Consider the following 21132-nt stretch of genomic DNA (forward strand, 5'->3'; position numbering starts at 1 on the left):
GGTGACAGGAAAAAGCCATCTACTCTTTCCTCTTGTAACATAATTGATTTCCAGACAAGGAAAACTTGCCCCACCTGTGGTTTCTATGCTTATATTTTGGCAGATCTCCTAAAATTCTGGTAATGTCAACACTCCCTGTTTACCTTGATGCTATCCTACAAACATGATATGTTAAAAGAGTCTACTTGCTATAAAATATATTATTACTGTTTTTTATGAAGCATTCTTTGGTGTAAGTCATCACACAGCAGTATTTTGAAGCCAGTATATGAATCACACCAAAGAAAGAGAATAAGGTTTGAAGTTTTAGTCTCATGTAAAATGGAGCTTCTGAGTTGAAAACATCCCTCTGGACCAATGAGGATAAGATTTTAGAAGGGTGGACAAGAGGTATGTTCAGCAAAATCTAGGGAAAACATTCAACAGCTACTGTAACACAAACCATGAAGGGGGAAGGCTTAACCGTACCAGACGTATCACAATTGAACACCGTTAGGCCAATATCTGTGGTATCCGTGTCAAATATTGAGTATGTCATATGTCATCTCTATTATTTTCAAGCTGGTGCTTATGAATCCTGACAACACAGGCAGAATCCTTTGGCCAAATCAATCCTGAAAAGGGACAGCTAAATAGACCTAGAAGAATGACTAGCCCTTCCACTTCACGTGTTTATTGGCATTATTTCTTCAGGTCTAGGCACGGCTATGTCTACAGACCAGAGGGCAACACCAATACCACAAACTTGCCCGGTGGCTCCTGGCAAATTGTGACTCTGGTATGACTTTGACCCAATGCTCACCATCACTGTCTCAATGTTTTGCTCTCCACTTTCAGCGTCTCCCCAAAACAATGCTCGGTGCTTTCCCTACCCCCATCCCTGCCACCACAGCACCGACACACTATTCTCCCGGTGGCATAGCTAGCGCGGCCAAGCCAGGAACCACACCACGTCATGCTGGAGATTTCTTGTAGCTGTGCTTTATCAAGTTGAGGAAGTTCCCCTCTACTCAATTCGCCGAGAGATTCTTTTATCACGGTAGGTATCAGATTTTGTCAAACACTTTTTCCTATCGGTGAATATGATTTTTCTTCTTTGGCTTGTTGATGTGGTGGATGACTTTGATTTTTGGGTGTTGGATCAGCTTTTATTTGCTTTTTAAAACACAAATAGGGAAACAAAATTCTATTCAATGAGTACAACAAATAATAAAAGCCGCCTCAACATCTTCTGACATAAGAGATAAAGATGAGAAACATTGATTAATATTGTTATTTTTCAATATGGAGAGGGCATGAAACCATTTGGATTTACAAAAACATAAAGTTATATTATTAGGCATTGTTATAAAGAATACTTTAATTCTCACCTAAAGTTTGGAAGCTCTGGGATTCCTTAAATTCTCTCTCTTCATGGAGAAACCCCCTACTTTCCAAGGCTAGAATATCAAGAGAATAAAATTTTTATTTTGGAAAAACCACAGAAGATGGTTTTTAAATTTTCAGCAGGAAAAGGCCTACTTGATGGAACTGCATCACCAACTTGTAATTGACATTACTTCTCGGACTTTTAAATCTTGTTGCATTTCGCACCTAGAAGCATAAACAGTGTCCTCTTGTGGTGCTTTTGCTCTATGGGACAGATAAAGCAGAGCTCATATCTGGGTTTGTTCACAGGATTCAAGTCCCCTCTGCTGAACTAACTTATAATGAAATATTAATAGCAGCATCCAGAGGTGTTACCTTTCCAAGGAATATTGGCATTTTTGCTTCCTTTTACCTAAAAGTTAACCTCCAAGACAGGTTTTCAGGAACTGGACAGAAAACCTATAGATCAGGTCAGTAGGGCTGCAGAGTGTTTGGTGTCCCTTTTCAATCACACCCTGTAGCTGACTGCCTAGTTCAACTACATATAAGGCTTTTCAGAGTCTTCAGGTAGCTATTTTAAAAATTTTATCCTGAGGTTTTAGCTGCAATCAGCGGGAGGGTTAAGCTGTAGGGGGCCTAAATCACCATAGCAGAACCAGGACTCTAAACAACTCATCTCACAGACAAGCAAACTAAGGCCCAGAGAAATGGACAACGACGACAGCAATTTCTTACATTTGTTATAGACCTTGATGGTTGACAAAGCACTTCCTCTTATTATGCTTTCAACCTCACAGTAATCCATTGTGAAGGTCCAGCCTTCTAATGCCATAGATTCTAGCAAGTTGCAATTTATGTTATAAAATGACGGCTGTGTTTAACATTTCATTTTTATTTCTCTCTACTGTTTTCCTTGATCTATACAAGTAATATAACCCAACAGACAATGTAGGAGGACATGGATTTACAGTGCTGGGACATAAATTTGCAATTAAATAGAAAAAATTTTAAGAGAGGGCTCAAACTGGGACCAAGGAACACTAGAGACATCTTATACCTTCCTCGAGGTATTCAAGGATGATGGAGGAGATGAAACCAAAAGCCACGCTAAGGTGAGCTTTGCCGAAGTGAGAGAAGGAATTTGGATCAAAACAAGTAGAATGTTATTAGATGAACACCCCTATGCGTATGCTGGTACACATCAACACCGGGAAGGCCAGGATATCTGAGAAAAAGGGACCCTTTGCCATTTGTATAAAGAGGTTCTCTCTGTTTCTTAGTTTTACTCGCAATGGTTTTAATTTTCATCCCACTTTTGTTTTTTCCAGGGCATTCCCACGTACCCAATCTCATTTCAGTCACACAGCAACACGGACTTGACAAAACGGGCACTCGCTTTGCTGTTTACAGGTTTTTATAGCTGCCTATACAGGTGAGAAACTGAAGCCCAGAGGGTCCGAGAGTTTTACTCAATGTCACACAGTTAGGTTCGAAGTGAGCAGGAAGTAGGACTCTAACAGAACGTGAGTCAGAGGAGGTCTCCAAAATGCAGTAGAGCAGACTAAACACGGCAGATTGATACACCTATGACTGTATCCTAAGTTCCAGCAAACGACAGTAAAGGCATTTAAAAGATTTTAGCCCAAAAGAACAAATGACCAGTCGAAGAGATGTCAACAGATGAGAAATTTCAACGCATGTTTGACAAACGGTCAAAGGATGGACGTGTGGTTTTGGTTCAGCAGAGAGGAGGAAAGCACAGCTTAGCTTCCACAGAGGGGAATACCGAAAAGAAGTGAGATCACCTGATACCCAGAACTACAGACATGTGTGATGTGGGGCCCAGGTTATAGGAGGCAGAGGGCATGTCAGGGATGAAAACAAGACATTGGGCTAAATCTATGCACAACCTGATTTGAATCCTGTATCATCCCCACCCGCAATACTGCAAATCATAATACTCTAAGCCCTGACGATTGATTTAAGCGAAATTCGTGATACTGCCATGGGGGCCAGGTGGAATAGGAAATGGGGATGTGTACACAACAGTAAGCTCTCATTTACTATGACAAGAAATTAAGGGATGATGCCCAAAACTATGAAATCAAAACTGTGTGATATAAATAGGCAAAACATGGAAACCACCTAATGTCCATCGACAGAGTAACAGATAAAGAAGATGTGGTACATATATACAATGGAATACTACTCAGCCATAAAAAAGAATGAAAGAATGCCATTTGCAGCAACATGGATGCAATGAGAGATGATCATACTAAGTCAAGTAACCTAGAAAGAGCTGGCTTTTTTGGGGGGTTGGCAGATGCAAACTATTACAGTTAGAATGGATAAACAACAAGGCTGTAATGTATAGCACAGGGAACTACAGTCAACATCCTGATGGTGACAAATATGGTGATAAACTATAATGGAGAAGAATATAAAAAAAGAATGTCTATATGTGTATAACTGAGTCACCTTCCTGTACAGCAGAGATTGACACAACATTGTAAATCAACTATACTTCAATTAAAAAAAAAAAACTGGGTGATATAAACATATTACTTAGAAACATGATGATAAATACCAGAAGAAACAGCTGGATTTGACAATGGTCACCTCTGGGGTTAGGATCTGGAGTTGAATGGGATAGAGCAGGTGACTAATTTTTCATTTTAAGGCTTCATACACATATTACTTTACTTGAAATATTAATTTTTTAATAATTCTCAAAAATAAAAGTAGCCTTAGTCCTCTCTCTCAGGAAGAAAAAAGTGAGTTCCCAGCTATGTCCTCCTCAGAGGGGCTCTCTGGTGAACTAGTTGGTTGAGGGGCCGAGGAGCCTCCTGGGTAGGACCCAGACACAGCCCACTGGACCCAATGGCAGAGCCTTGGTGCTCAGAGGGCAAGGAGAGCACACCAGATGCACAGCACACAGGATGCCCCTTAGAGCTATTCTCACTCCAAATCCCTGTTGGCCTCTGTCTGAGGCCCGTGTCAAAGGGAAGTATTAATACAAGCAAAAACCACAAGAGCTAATTCACTGAGAACTCTGCAGGGGCACTCAGCCCAAGGACAGTCCTACCTTGGAATCCCTTTAACAGCATGTGCCCCGAAAGTGGGGAGATCCCTGGTCAGACCCCTCCGCAGCTGGGCACCTTGAGAGCTCCAGCACATGGGGCTGTGTCCAGAGGAAGACAAGTACTAGAAGTGGACGTGACTGCCCTGGTTGGATCAGGGCAGGAGTCTGCGATGCAGAAACTGAGTGATTGCTGACTGACCCTGCTCATGAGCACATGACAGGCATCTCCTGAGGACTCCCAAGATCCCTGTGGGGCATTTGGCAGTCACCCAGTAAGCCGTGCGAGCAGATGCAGCGAGATGGGCAAGTTAGGCATAACGTGCTCACGTGGCCCTGTTACCCTCAGAGGCTGGTGACCTGAAAAAACAAATCTTCCTGGATAGGGTCCAGATGTGCCGGCTTGGGCATCCGGCTTGGGCAGAGAGGTTAACCTGATCACTTTGGAGTGCCCTTGCCATGGGCAGTCTTCCCAGATGCCAATCAGAGAACATAATGCTGCCCAACCCGCCCCCAAAAGCTCCCAGGTCACCACTCATGAGCGGCCACCCCTCAGACAGCTCCACTAAGTCTGAGAAAGGGGCTGTGACCGGAGGACAAGGCCATGGCTGCCAGCTCCATGGTCTGGGTTTCACACCAGGAAGAGCAAGGGATCCCAGTGAAATGAACCCTCAGCTTTGGTGTCTGTTCTTCCCCATGGCCAGATCCTCCATCTTGGGCACCTGGGCGCATCCTCAGCTTCTGCAGCCAAAGCCACAGTGTGCTTTGGGTGCCTGGGTACCAAGGAGGAGGCTCCCATCACCTCCTGGGTGGCAGGGCAGCATTTCCGTGCCTCTTCCCTTCCACCGGTGGTTCTGTTGTTAGAATGAACAAGGGGGATTTTCCCCATGAGGGTCATTTCCATTTCTAGAACAGCAGGGAGCCTCTCAGAGACCTCATGTGAGCCCCTACCCTGCCCTCTGTAGCCCAGATACTCCAAATCACATCCCACCATTCAACGATAGTTCCTCTTCTAAGGAAGGCCTCCTATTGTTTTTCACAGCTTGGTCTTTTTCCTCTAGCTAGACATTCCAAAATCGCAAGGGTCAACCTTAGACATCTATTTTGTAGTCCCCAAAGCACCAGCCCTGGTCCGATAAATATGCCGGCACTCAATAAATATGACGGCACTCCATAAATATGACTTCACTAGTTCTTTCAACCCAAAAGGCTAGTTTCATAAGCAACCCGAAATTGGCTTGTTAGGGGGAAAGAAAAACAAAGAAAAATCTACAGGTCCTTCAAAGTGCTTTTGATATACTCTCCTTCCTTTTCAGCCCCTTCCCCACACCCATGCATACTAAAAATACATAAATAAGATTCTATCAGAAGCCAGACATTTAGAAGAACATATTTTCGAGGGATTTTTTTCAACAAAGCTTGGATGCCTGTGAAGGTTATAAATTTACAGCTGAAGATCCTCTGCCAGAAGTTCTTTGGGGTGGTTACAGCTGTGAAATACAATCTTTAGGTGACTATGCATCAACTCTGTGGCCCCAGCCTGATTCCAACAGCTGGTATTCCTGACAACATAACTCATCACAACAATAATGAAATAACAAGAATATTTATTTAGATTTACACACCACCCTTCACCTAAGGGTCTCTGAGCAACTTCAAACACAGCTGAAATGGCTCCAAACCATGTACCTCTCCAACTTTGATTTAGAAGCTAAAAAATGAGTCAGTCTGCTGTGTGTAACCCCTTGGCAAAAATCATACACTTCACCATAAATGGAAACAGTGAGTCCTGGCTCCTCTTCAATAATCTTCCTTCCTTTCCTTATGCCTTTCTTCTTTGTTGGTATATAACCGTTGGTATAACCTAGACCCCACCTGTACATTTTATTTTGTGCTTCCAAGATTTTTTTTCAGAGGGTAAGTATGCTATAAAAATGAAGTGTCTTTCTACTTTGCAAGGTTCCATAAAATAACTTTTCAATGGGATATCTAAGAAATGGGAAATTCTGTGTAATCTGTGATTTGAGTTCAGTAGAAACCCTCTGTCCTCCAATACTTTATTTTTTCAACACTTGCACATTTATTTTTCTACAATTATAGCTATTTCTTGACTTACCTTATTCTACTCTACTAGACTGGAAGATCTTAAAAAATAAGACCTGGGTGTTTATAGTCCTTCTCTTTACAGCAATTTCTCTCATGCCTTGTGCAGGGAATATGCAGACCTGTGACGCATTTCTTTATTTCTGAATTGAACCCATGATCTAAATTTTCTCTCAAATATATAATGACCCCAATGTCTACATTAGGATACAAATGAGAGGGTAAAAACAGGAAATGCTCAAACTCTATCTTTTACTCCACTGGACCTAAACAAACAGCTCCCAATGGGTACCTTGGGACCATTATCACTGGAAACAAGGAAAACAGATCACTAGACTCATCAGCATAGGAGCCAGATCTCTTGCTTTAGTTCAGCACAGCAACAGAGGGAAATTCCTCTGAGATCTTCGATTATTTCAGCCCCATGGCTGGGCAGATAAAATGCTGGCCCTCTTGGAAAACCTTGGCTCTTAGTCATTCATTAAATCTGGATAAGGAATCTACTATGTGTCAGACATTGTGCTCAGGGCTGAGGATATAAGAATGTGCATTGCTCTGTCCCTGAGGAACTTGTAGTCCAGGGAGGGAGACCACTGGAGAAACAGAGAAGCTCGGGAAAACACTTAAGTGACATGACATAATTATGCACACGGCGGACGTGGCTCCATCTGAACCCAAGCTGACTGACGCTTCCTCGCAACCACAGGCGGGGCTGTAGGCATACTTTAAAGCCCTGGGCTCTAAACCCACCTGCCCTCCTCTGACCTGTCCCATTATATCACAGCCGGGGCCATGCCTTGTGTCCTGGCATCCCAAGAGCGGTGCTTTTGTTTTACCCTCTGGGAGCTTTCTGGCTTCTTCCCTGGATGTCATCTTTCTGTTCTCTCTTGGCTCTACACTCTGTAACCCACAGCCTGCTTGTTTTCTTTTCTCACTTGAACGCTGTGGCTAGATAGTATTTTCAGATATTAATCTTTTTTCTCTCTGTATCTGTATTTGTATGTTTCCATCCTCCAGTTTAGGCTGGTAGCAGTCTTGATATCCCACAAGTTCCAGAAGGCATGCATTGGGGTCAAAAGCAGAAATAGCGCAAGTCCTTCTGACTTCCCCCCAACACAAAAAAACATGTTTAAGCCTTTAAGAGAACTTGGTGGTTTGGGGAGAAGATGGGAGAGTGTGTGAGAAGCGAGAAAAAGGGGGCGTCATCCTTCTTCTTTCTCTGCCCTAGAAAGAGATGTCCCTGGGCTCGAGGAAGGACAGGAAGGAAGAAAGATACCAAAGGGTCCCAGAGCAGACATGCTTCCCTCATGCTCCCACAGTCTTGACAGCAAAAGTCCAAGTGGAAGGGCTGGGTGGAGTTTAAGCTAGTCAGACAAAACCACAGGCAGTATCACATAGCATAGCCATGGCAGAGAAAAAGGGATCTAGTAGGAAGGATGACAGCCTCAGCAGTAACCTCCTTGATAGATGACAAAGGACCAGATCACTGCTCTGTACCCTGATGCCTCAGCACAGCATAAGAGGAAGGGAAACTCAAATAAATGAAATTAAGTTTCCCCCTGGACTAAAAGGAGGGGTGCTCAGTATGAAATGAAGTTGACTTACAAATTGTAAAAACACATGACATTTCTAACTTATGTGAGTTATGTGGGCTGATACATTCTGGAGCCACCCTCTTCCTGGATGCTTTTGTCCGTGTCCTAGGTCTTTAACACTGTCGAACTCTAGATCTAGATATCAGGTTTTGTTTTCTTTCTCTGTAATTTGGAGTGATATTTCAAACTGCTCTCTTTTTTTTTTAATTTTTTAAAATTGAAGTATAGTTGATTTACAGTGTTGTGTTAGCTGCTTTCTGAACGTTTCTAAATGTTTCACTTCAAATTTACCACATCCTAAAGTGACTTCTATCTTTTTTGACTCTCCCACACTCCCACTGTACCAACGCAGTTCTCTCCCCCATGTTCTTTTCTCTGATAATAGAATTAGAGGTCACCAATACTAGAAATCTCATTTATATCTTTAGTTTCTGTATCTCCCTTACCTCCCAGACTGTTCAATTCCACCTCAGGAATCCCCTCCATTGTCTCAGCCAAATCCATTTCCCAGATCCTCATCATCTGTCCACCGTATTCATGTTAACAGCCTCCTCCCTGGGGCCTGTGTTATCAAACCCTCTTCTACCCTGCCCAAGGCACCCAAAATCCTAGGTTCCTCTGGCTTCCTATTAGAGAAAATCCACATTCCTCGGCAGGGACTACAGAACTCTGTCTAAATATGGTCTCTGAGTACTTCATCCCCCACCAGTTCCTAAATGTTTGCACACTCACACACATACCCTAGAATCTTACCACCTCTCATGATCCAAGAGGTGACTATTGCTAAGCAATGGATTAGGGAACAGTAAGCTTGTGGCTGAGTCTAGATGATAAGCTGGTTGAACATAACTAAGCATGAAGGAAGTAACAGCAAATGAGAGAAAATCCTGTTGTGATTTCCTTCTAGAATTTTCTTACAGAGCAAGAAATCAAACCCAGGAGAGCCTGTCGCTTAGGATAACGGTTACGGTGAATTCAAATAAACTTTCTGAACGCTGTAAGGCTGCTCTGGCCAGCTTTCCAAGAGTCCTTGGCCACTTATGGTGCCTGTAATACCGTCATTCTCACAGGGTTTTTGTTAAGTACAAAAGTGATAGTGGCGGGGGGAGTTCTCTGTAAACTGTATAAGTGAGGACTTACAATATTTCCTTTAAATAAATATTCATTCACTTCTGTCTCTTACAATTCAAAATTTCTTAGAAAAATTCAACTCACAGAGGGTTTGTCTTATGCAAAAAGGAAATGCCATATACCCATGACAATCCAAATAATTTTTTAATGAAAGATTGTTGGGAAATGGCTGGGTTATCTTTTACTGAGAACAGGATGGGGAATCTATATGAATTGAGAAACATTACACCATAGATGTTATCATCAGGGCAGCTCTGGTGTGTCTTGGCTGAATTTTTAATACTCTTATCTTTTTAATTTTGCATGACCCTCCCTGGCAAAGTCATTCCAAAAAGAACAGACGCTTCATAAACATTGGAGGCTGGGGACTAGCTGTTTGTGAAACTCACTGGCCATTACGTACCTGTATGTTAGGCTAAATAAAATGTTTTATGGAGACTAATATATCCATGGTGAGGCCTCATTAAGTACATTACTGCTTTTATGGCCCCTTCAGCACAGCAAACAAATAGCCTATCCTTTTCCCCAGAGACTATTCTGATCCCCACATCTGCTTTGCACTCGTCTTGCACGTAGATAAGATATCAAGGCTGGTTTTACAAGACGAAAGAGTGGAACCAGTTCTTTGCTGCTTATAAAGCCCTGATAATACATGATGAGGAATAAAGGTTTATTTCGGTATTCTCCAAACTGTGTTCTACGGAACATTAGTTCTGTAAGCGGTTAATGTGTATTCCGAAAAAATAAAAAGGAAGGAGGTAGCCATGATAAGCGGCTCCATGAGCAAGTAGGTTTGGGAAATAATCAGTCAAACAAATGTAGTTTTCTTTCCTGCAGGATATGAGCCTTCAACAGGCCAAAGTGCTTTGCGAATCTCTTAGAAGGAAATATAGTACATAGAGTGCCTCGCCTCCAAAATTATTTGACCATAGGACTTATTTTCTAGAGAACACAGTACAAAAGACACTAACATTCCACGGAACATAGTTTAGAAGAGGCTGTTTTATTTAATAAAGCCAAGTAACCAACGACAACCAGTTCAATCGTCTCCAGAACAGCATATTTCTCATTGAAAGTCCTAAACAAAGGAACATCCTCCACAAGCAATATTGTTACAAGAAGCATGAGACAGAATCATCTGCAAATGAAGTTTCGAGTAAAACACATTAAGATTTCACGACAGCCTGAGGATTCACAATTCAATATCTGAAGTCATCGTTTCTTTTATTGAGAATAGGAGAAAAAATTGACAAGGGAAGTTGCCATATTTTCTCCACTTTGCTCCAGGATGACAATTTTTACTAAAGCACCAGAGGGAAAATATTAGAAAAACAAAAAGCCAGGTATATCTTCTGTCCATGTTTTCCCTTGTAATTATAAAAAACATCTTAAGAGTAGCAAGCATATAAGATATGACAGCAAGAGTGGCCAAGGTGACCAAGAATGGGAACCATAGTGTGAAAGGCCTCTCATGTGACTCCAGGTTGTCATAATGTAATGGATGCTGTTGGTACCCCTCCTGGATCCCTTTTACCTGGCTGATGCATCCATTCCTTAGTTGCCATGAGTGTTGGTTACTAATGGCTCCAGGGGCTCCCTCCCTGGAGAACTGCCTCTGCAGAATAGGAATCAATTTATCCAAGAGATTAATCCAAGAGATTATATAATTATATATAATTATATATAATCCAAGAGATTATATCACCCATTCCAGGGTAGCTCACAACCAGTGACTAGCTGACAAGGGGTACAAAAAGCTAGCCTTCTTTCCCCAAGGTGGGATCAGCCATGTGGCACAATTCATGTCCAGAGCTCCCTGTGGGATCAAGTTAAAGCTGGCCTCCAGCTGAGACCACATCCTTGCTTAGTGCTCTGCCTTGCCCTGTGCTACTTCCCTTATTCTCTTTTTCCTGAGACCACTCCAATGAATCACATACACCCAAACGCTGGTCTCAGGCTCTCCTCCTAGGGAATCCAGCCTAAGACATACAGTTTAGAAAGTTAGATCTAAAGAGACATTTTTTTTCTTAATCACAATATTAATGTGACTCACAATGGCCAGTCTTCTCTCCTGCTTCAGGACCCTGACATCATGTTCTATAAGAGGCTCTAGTTCAGTATTCCACATTATGTGGTCTTGGACCATGCACATTAGAGTTATTGGGGTGCTTGCTAAAAAGTGTAGATTGCCAAGGCTCACCCCAGACCTAAGAAATCAGAATCTCTGTAGGTGGGACTCACAAATTACATTTTCTATATCAGGTACTTCTCATGAATACTAGAGTTTCAGATCCACTATCAGGAGGCCATGGTTTAACCAGTTCTCCCCACCCTCCCACAGTAACGGAGAGATACTCTCAAAGCAAGCTAATTCGTTTTCTTACCTTCTGCCTACTGATAAACTCCTCTGAGAGGAAACAGTGTGTGAATTTCCAAGTGGAAATATAGGTGGTCTATAGAGAGAGAAAGAAAAAAAATGTAACCCAAGCAGACTATTGCTTTGGCTAATGACAAATTACTTCCACATGTAAATTTTGTTTTATTTCTTTGAAATCGAAAAATGTGATTTGAGATGACAACTCTCTAAACAAATAAGCTGGAGAAGCTATGTTTAATCATCTAAAGTCAATTTTTTCCAAGTATTTAATGGGCTATGGGAAGGAGGAAAATCTGAAAACATTTTTTTCAAAGCACAATGCCGAAAAGATTTACAGTAGCTCATAAAAATCTAAGTTGCCATATTTATTCATCTCACAAAAGTTGTCTGTTGCTTGACAATTATTTACCTAACGAGTCTGATCTCTGAATCCACAGTGAAAACCACCACTCAATGCCGTGTTTTTCCATTCCTCTGACAAGCATGTGACTACCATAGATGAGCACACATACCCCAATCAGCAGGACAATCAAAATTAACCACGTGTAAGTTAGTAACAAGAGCTAAAACAGAGCTCTAATAGCAATCCTGCTGTCCATCATGGAACCAAGATGGGTCAAGAGAATCAGAGTATGGTGGAGATGCCTTCTAGGGCCTGGAGTTTACTGAGAAGCAGTTGATTCAAGCCTAAACTGCTTGGCAAGCATTCTCTTCTCTTCATTGTTGTTGTTTTTGTGGTGTGTGTGTGTGTGTGTGTGTGTGTGTGTGTACGTGCCACATATGTGGTCTTAGTTTCTTGGTCCAAGAGAAGTAAAGTGGTCTTGATTCCATGCCAAACAGAGCAGTTCCTCACTGGCTGCAATTTCTTAATGACCATCTCAGCAGGGATCCCAAAATGAATCAACCACCCCTAGAAAACTCACTCACCCCTGGAAGATGTGTATAATAATTATCTGATACTTGGTTAATAGAAAATACAAGAACACACTTCTAATCGAAGTGAAGTACATTTTCAAATCTCAGACATCCAAAAATCTACCTGGTAGGAAGCAAGTGGGTCATTCAATTTGTTGTTCTCTCCTGGAAGTTAAAAACATGGATTCTGTGATAGCAAATCTAAACACAAAAATTCAAAGAGAAGTCTAAACTTGCAAGTTATGGAAATATATTAAGACCAATATTTTTACAAAGAGATATTCCAAATATAAAGCATTGCAAACAACACATTTTTTAAGGAAAGACAACTTTACTGGTTTGAACATGTAGTTTACAAAGTCCAAAGTGGTTCCAATGTGTCATTTTCAAATGAACTCAAATTCCCCTGGAAAATGTGTTATGAGAGTGGCTCCTTTGGGGAAGAAAGTTATACATCACTCCATGGGATTACCATGCAGACACCTGAGACCACGCCTGACAAGAGTCAGCATCTTTGCCTTGAATTTCATAATCAACTCTGTTGGTACACTGCAACTAACTGACTGCACCAAGAGGATGCTAGTCATCTGAGAAACTTGAGATTTTCAAACAGACATAACAAAAAGGAGAAAGAACTATTTTAGAGGAAGGACCCGGGCAATGGCAACACTAAAAGCAGTTAATGCTCCAGGCTTCTACCAATAAAGTCTTACTGCTCTGACAGTTCCAGAGAAGGTAGGAAGAAACATGACAATTATAAACTCATCTCCCCAACAATAATTCCTATGGAGGCATGAGGAAAAATCATCAAACTATCTATTTGAAGGGCATCCAGAGAAGCACCATGTTCAAATAACCTTACTTGCCTCCATGAAGAACCAGGATAGGAGGGCCCATATAGCCCTTCAGCCACAGAATTGATCTACATGGTATGTGGATAAAGGAAGCAGAATTAGAGCTAATTTTCTCAAGTAATTCAATTCTGGTCTACATGATATTCTTAGCAATTACTGATCAAGATATGGTTTAGCACCTAAATGGTCAAAAGCCAGACCCAAAACCAAGCACCATAGAGTACCATCAAAATGAAAGCTGGGGTTAAAATTATATGCTTTTGTCCTTCAGATGACACAAAGTGGAGTTGGGCTGCTTAAAAGTCATGGTATCCTAATTAAAAGCAACTGTAATAAAAAAAAAAGAAAAGATGCTCAACTTCATTAGTCATCAGGGAACCACAAATTAAAACCATATATGATACCATTATACACCACCAGAATGGCTAAAATGAAAAAGACTGACAATACAAAAGCTTGGTGAAGATAAGGAACAATATGAACTCTCAGACTGATGGGGATGTAAATTGGTTCAACCAATTTGGGGAATTATTTGGAAGTAAAGCTGACCATACATATACCCAACGTCTCAGTGATCCCACAGCCAGGTCTATAGCCAACAGAAACAGGTACACACGTTCACCCAGTTACTTCTAGTTTTAGGCTATTGTGAAAAGTGCTGCTATGAATATTCTTCATGGAATACTTAAAAGCTCAAAAACAGGCAAAACTAATCAATGATATTCGAGGTCAGGATAGTGCTACCCTTAAGGCAGGACAAGTACTGGTAGTATTCTGTTTCTTGATCTAGACCCTGGCTACACAGGTCTGGCCACTTTGTGAAAATATTTTGAGTTGTATACTTACAATTCATATACTTACAATAGTATTTTATGTTATACGCTATGGACTGAATTGTGTCCCCTCCCCGCAAATTCATATGTTGAAGTCCTAACCCCAAATGTGATGGAACTTAGAGATGGAGTCTTTCGGCAGTGATTAGACTTAGATGAGATCATGTGGGTGGGGCCCCCATGATGGGATTAGTGCTCTTATAAGAAAACATAACAGAGAGCTTGGTCTCTCTTTCTCTCTCTGCCATGTAAGGACACAGTGAGAAGGTGGCTGTCTGCAAGCTAAGAAGAGGGCTCTCAGCAGGAATTGAATGGGTCAACACCTTGATCTTGGACTTCCCAGCCTTCAGAATTATGAGAAATAAATGTCTGTTGTTTAAGCCACCACTCTATGGTATTTTGTTATAGCAGCCTGATCATATTAATATATTATATTCAGTAAAGTACTCAGACTAAAACAATAACAAAAAAGCAATGATAAACATTAGAAAAATCGTCCATTAAAAACAGAATATACTTGAAAACTGTGATTTCAGTACAGTGTCTTGTGATATTAGTGAGGGATGATTGTTGAGACCTTCTCAAATTCCCAAATTTGCAAATACCCCTCTAGATAAAACAAATCCCCACTGGGATATGGTTCTAGGACAGGACAGGCACTTCCTACACGACAGGTTCTGGACACTAGCCTTGCAGTCTTTGAAACTCAAATATTTGCTTCAGTAAAATGACAAGTGACTTCCTGTTTGGGTCACTCCTGCACACACACACACACACACAAAATCCCACTACTGTAATCTCCACAAATGCCAAGTCTGCCATATAAGGTTTGGGAATATAAAGCGAAGCCAGAGGTATCAAGAATAGATTGGGCAAAACCATAATTCGAAAAGATACATGCACCCCAATGTTCACTGCAGCACTATTTACAAAAGCCAGGACATGGAAGCAGCCTAAATGTCCATCAACAGAGGAATGGTTAAAGAAGATGTGGTACATATATACAATGGAATATTACTCCGCCATAAAAAGGAACGAAATAATGCCATTTGTAGCAACATGGATGGACCTAGAGATTGTCATATGGAGTGAAATAAGTCAGACAGATGAAGACAAATATCATATGATATCACTTATATGTGGAATCTAAAAAAAGCATACAAATGAACTTATCTACAAAACAGAAATAGAGTTACAGATATAGAAAAAAAAAGTTATGGTTACCGGGGGTAAGGGAGGGAGGGATAAATTGGGAGATTGGGACTGACATATATACATTACTATATATAAAATAGATAACTAATAAAGACCTACTGTATAGCACAGGGAACTCAATACTCTGTAGTGGCCTATATGGGAAAAAAAATCGAAGAAAGAGTGGCTATATGGATATGTATAACTGATTCACTTTGCTGTACAGCAGAAACTAACACAACATTGAAATCAGCTATGCTACAATAAAAATTTTAACAAATAGCTTTCCAATCTTAAAAAAAAAATAGATTGGGCAGAAAGGGTCATCATGGATCACAAACTCATAGTGGAGTATGAAATACCTTTCCTGAAAAGTTAAAAATTAGATATGTCATCTGTTTCTGGTCAATAGAACTTGGGCTTCTGCAAGAAAATTTCAACCAGTGACATTGGGCTCTAGTAATGGGAGCTGACATACAAGGGCTGGGAACTAATTCTTTGGCTATCCTAGACTAGATACTCACTATAGGATGATATTTATTTTGGGTGAAAAACACTTTAAAAATGTTGGAAATCATGCAACATAATAAAAGTAACACTGTGGGCAAAAACTAAAGGTATCAGAGTAGATAGCTACTGGAAGGGCAGCTTGCAAAGTGTTCTGGAGCCCTACTGACTGCCTGGACTGAACCTGGCTCCACCCACTTAGTAGCTCCACCTACTTGGCCTTGGGCAAGTTACTTAACCTTTTCATGCCTCAATCTCCTCACCCATACATAGGGTGATAATAATTATCCTCCGTGGGATCATTGTGAGTCAGTGGAGTTAACTCAATATGCCTGCCATCTAGTAAACAGTATACAAACACCTGGACTGTTACTACAGATAAAGAAATAGCTTTGAGATTCTTAGAGCTAGTAGATAGGACTCAACAAATAGTTTTCCCTTCATGGCTTAAAGTAGAGGAAAAGAAAGGGGAAAGCAAGGCCAGTTGTGGGTTGGGATTTCAGGAGCCTCCAGAGCACTTCCCTCACTTGCTCAAAGACACCAGAATTGCCTAAACATATTCCACAAACAGAAGGTCTCGAAAGAGCAACAGCCCCTTAAAGCAGCTCTTTGAATTTCACCTTATTTACACTACAATGTAAATGATTACTGGCAGGACCCTTGCCAGGCATTCATTTGAAAACTGGAATACAGAGTTCCCAGGGGCACTGGATACTTGAAAAGAGAGTCTCAAGAACCTTGAAAGAGAAGAAGAGGCTAGGGAGGTTGAAGGACATCTTCAGCATTTTTTTTTCTGTAATCAGACTGGACACAGGAAACTATTTCCTTATTTTAAAAAAGAAGATTTAAAGAAATCTGGGTACTACAAGTTCCCCCAAATCATTTCTCCTCAGTTACTTGTGTTTGCCAAGTGACGTGCTTATAAGTTTAAATTACCAGTGATTACATGCGCTTTGCCTGTGTAAATAGGAGCTTTGTATTAAACAGTAAGAAAGAAAGCGATAGAAAAATGCGTAGGTGCAATTTTAACTCTCACACAAAGATGCAAATCTTTGGAAACATGATATGTGGTTTTATGTACTTTAAGGGTACATTAAAAAGTAGAATGTGATTAAAACAACCACCGTGCTGGGTAGCATACATCTCTAGAAATGGATCCGTGATGAGCTTTTAAGGGTGATTTAGTAACTGGCTATAAATGTTGACAGCAAAAGTTAGCAGGCCATCTCTAACAAAACTTCTTAAATTTATGAACAATAAAGGCTTATGGAGCCCTTCCTGGAATGGTTTGTTCAGGCCAAGAATCTAACTTCACACCCTTCTTGTGGTCTGTTCCTGCCTGAGGCAACAAGCCATTCCATCCTCCGAGACCCTTTCAAGGTCTGTGGTTCTGCAATAAAGAGATAACTTACAAGAAGGGAATCAGCATGCAGAGAAAATACCTCCATTGAAACACTCCCGTAGAGTCTGGATTACTGCAAATTACCTTCTCCTGGGAACTCAGGACCATTGTTCCTTCTTAATTCAGGAAAAAGTGTATTTGGGTGAAAATCTTCTACCCTTCCTGATTTCCACAAAGAAAAAAAAAAAATCAAACAAGTTCTCTCTATTGAATTAAGTGTGGTTAAAATAGTGGATGGGTAGAAATTATTATGACTATACAGAGCCACACTAAAATAACCAGCAAGATAAGAAAAGGGAGAAAGAAAAGGGGCAAAAAAGAGTAAACTAAAGAGATTCCAGGTAAGTAATTCTCATTTTTTAGGATCTTGGCCTGAGGCTTTTCTGTGAATTTTAGATAAAGATATTCAGCTTCTGCAGAAATCTCTAATAAAACAACCAACCCAACAATAATGCATTTTCCTGCTGCGACAGAAGACTGCAGTTCAATTTTCCAGCATTCATGATCTGTATTTCTGTGCAAGAAAGAGGGCCAAGCAAAAGGATTTTTCCATAAGGCAATTAAGGTATAACATGGATTAGGAGGAAAATAAAATGACTCTTTATCTTCTTCTATGTAAATATTTTTCCTAATATACCACCTGCTGGAAGCCTCTGGCAGAATATGATTGCAAGAATGTAACTTCTGTGAAGCAATTTTCTTAATTCTTGAGAAATTCAGTCAAAAGTGGGACAGCTCTTGAGTTATCTAAGACATTATCTCAACTCAAACCACTGCTTTGCCCTACTTTTACCAACCTGCCCCAGAAATCTCCATTTATCAGTTTTTCTGTTTGGTGAGATGAATTCTTTTTGCTTCCTTCTTGAGTCTGAAATCTAATCAGTTAACGAATAACCTTTCCACTTCCAAATCTGGGAGTCATCTTGGATTTCCTCACCCTCTCACCTTCATACCGGCCGGCCCCAGTGATCCTACACACACACACACACACACACACACACACACACGTTCACAGTGACTAAACTATGCAGTTGAGTGTGACTCTCCCTGTGGACAGTGCCTTTTTCCCTCCTCTACACCCACTCAAATTCCAGACCTTTAAAGCCGAACTCAAATTCATCTTCTCCAGGCAACTTTGCTGGATGAGACCTACTCAAGGCACTTAACACTGAAGTACCAAGGTCAAACCCTGTGCAAATTCCAGGTCTTTGGTTGTGATGGACTTTGGTTCTTTAAACATTGCTTAAAATAGCATGGCTCTTTAGTATTTGGTTCTTGGTTGTCCCAGCCCCAAGCCCTACTTCCACCCACACCTGCTCTACCCGCACCCTACCCACGACCCCCCTACACACGCACACACACAAGCACACAACACACTATCAAGAGCAGGAATCTGTTTGATAATTTTGTACCTTTTGTCCCTTGCCTTTCCCCCCATCCTTCCTGGATCATCAAAAAATACAGTCTTTTTAGTACTATAGCTATTAAACACATAAATATTTGTTCACCATTTTTTTGATAGTCAGACACAAAGGCCATGGAAACTAAACTGCCATTTAAATACCTGACCCAGGAGGCACCCAAAATGTCAACACCACTGGTTTTCTTGAGGGTTGCCTTGAGGGTGGGAGCTGCAGCAGAAAGAGTTTTAATTAATCTGTATATGAGATGACACAGTGTCTTTACAAAACTCTGCTTGATTTTTCCCATCCCTCAAAACCAGACTATGGGAGACAGGAGAAGATGGCGGAAGAGTAAGACACGGAGATCACCTTCCTCCCCACAGATACATCAGAAATACATCTAGATGTGGAACTGCTCCTATAGAACACCTACTGATCGCTGGGAGAAGACCTCAGACCTCCCAAAGGGCAAGAAACTCCCCACGTACCTGGGTAGGGCAAAAGAAAAAAGAATAAACAGAGACAAAAGAATAGGGACGGAACCTGCATCAGTAGGAAGAAGCCGTGAAGGAGGAAAGGTTCCCACACACGAGAAGCCCCTAGAAGCCCCTTCGCGGGTGGATACTGCGGGTGGCGGAGGGGGAAGCTTCGGAGCCACGGAGGAGAGCGCAGCCACAGGGGTGCGGAGGGCAAAGCGGAGAGATTCGCACAGAGGATCTGTGCCGACCAGCACTCACCAGCCCGAGAGGCTTGTCTGCTTACCCGCCGGGGTGGGCGGGGGCTGGGAGCTGAGGCTCGGGCTTCAGTCGGATCCCAAGGATAGGACTGGCGGTGTGAACACAGCCTGAAGGGGTTAGTGCACAGCCAGGAGGGAGTCCGGGAAAAAGTCTGGACCTGGCGAAGAGACAAGAGACTTTTTCTTCCCTCTTTGCTTCCTGGTGCGCGACGAGAGGGGATTAAGCGCGCCCCTTGAAGGAGCTCCAGAGACGGGCGCGAGCCGAGGCTAACAGCGTGGACCCCAAAGACGGGCATGAGACGCTAAGGCCGCTGCTGCCTCCACCAAGAAGCCTGTGTGCGAGCACAGCTCACTCTCCACACCTCCCCTCCCGGGAGCCTGTGCAGCCCGCCACTGCCAGGGTCCCGGGATCCAGGGACAACTTCCCCGGGAGAACACACGGCGCGCCTCAGGCTGCTGCAACGTCACAATGGACTCTGCCGCCGCAGGCTCGCCCCGCATCCGTGCCCCTCCCTCCCCCCGCCTGAGTGAGCCAGAGCCCCAGAATCAGCTGCTCCTTTAACCCCGTCCTGTCTGACCGAAGAACAGATGCCCTCAGGCGACCTACACGCAGAGGCGGGTCCAAACCCAAAGCTGAACCCCGGGAGCTGTGCAAGCAAAGAGAAAGGGAAATCTCTCCCAGCAGCCTCAGGAGCAGCGGATGGAATCTCCACCATCAACTTGATGTACCCTGCATCTGTGGAATACCTGAAGAGACAGCGAATCATCCCAAATTGAGGAGGTGGACTTTGGGAGCAAGATAGATTATTTTTTTCCCCTTTTCCTCTTTTTGTGAGTGTGTATGTATATGCTTCTGTGTAAGATTTTGTCTGTATAGCTTTGCTTTCACCATTTGTCCTAGGGTTCTGTCCGTCCGTTTTTGGTTGTTTGTTTTTTTTTACTTTAAAAAATTTTTCTCTTAATAATTATTTTTTAATTTAATAACTTTATTTTATCTTACTTTATTTTATTTTATCCTCTTTCTTTCTTTCTCTCTATTTTTTCTCCCTTTTATTCTCAGCCCTGTTGATGACAGGCTCTTGGTGTTCCAGCCAGGTGTCAGGGCTGTGCCTCTGAGGTGGGAGAGACGAGTTCAGGACACTGGTCCACAAGAGACCTCCCAACTCCACGTAATATCAAATGACGAAAATCTCCCAGGGATCTCCATCTCAATGCCAAGACCCGGCTCCACTCAACGACCAGCAAGCTACAGTGCAGGACACTCTATGCCAAACAACTAGCAAGACAGGAACACAACCCCACCCATTAGCAAAGAGGCTGCCTAAAATCATAATAAGGCCACAGACACCCCAAAACACACCACCAGACGTGGACCTGCCCACCGGAAAGACGAGATCCAGACTCATCCACCAGAACACAGGCACTAGTCCCCTCCACCAGGAAACCTACACAACCCACTGAACCAACATTAGCCACTGGGGACAGACACCAAAAAGAACGGGAACTATGAACCTGCAGCCTGCTAAAAGGAGACCCCAAACACAGTAAGATAAGCAAAATGAAAAGACAGAAAAACACACAGCAGATGAAGGAGCAAGGTAAAAACCCACAAGACCTAACAAATGAAGAGGAAAT

The 21132-nt window shown here is 42.1% G+C and overlaps 1 long non-coding RNA gene across 1 annotated transcript; it reads right to left on the bottom strand.

Annotated features, from left to right (window-relative positions):
- Positions 1–684: 684 nt before the first annotated feature.
- Positions 685–4586, bottom strand: LOC114486989 (uncharacterized). Its single transcript, XR_003681536.1, has 3 exons — positions 4454–4586; positions 1371–1439; positions 685–1155 (listed from the first exon to the last, which is right to left on the bottom strand). It is a non-coding gene; the product is annotated as an uncharacterized lncRNA (long non-coding RNA).
- Between the last annotated feature and the right edge of the window lie 16546 nt (positions 4587–21132).

Source organism: Physeter macrocephalus, chromosome 10 (genome assembly GCF_002837175.3).
Source record: "Physeter macrocephalus isolate SW-GA chromosome 10, ASM283717v5, whole genome shotgun sequence".
NCBI classification, from domain to species: domain Eukaryota; kingdom Metazoa; phylum Chordata; class Mammalia; order Artiodactyla; family Physeteridae; genus Physeter; species Physeter macrocephalus.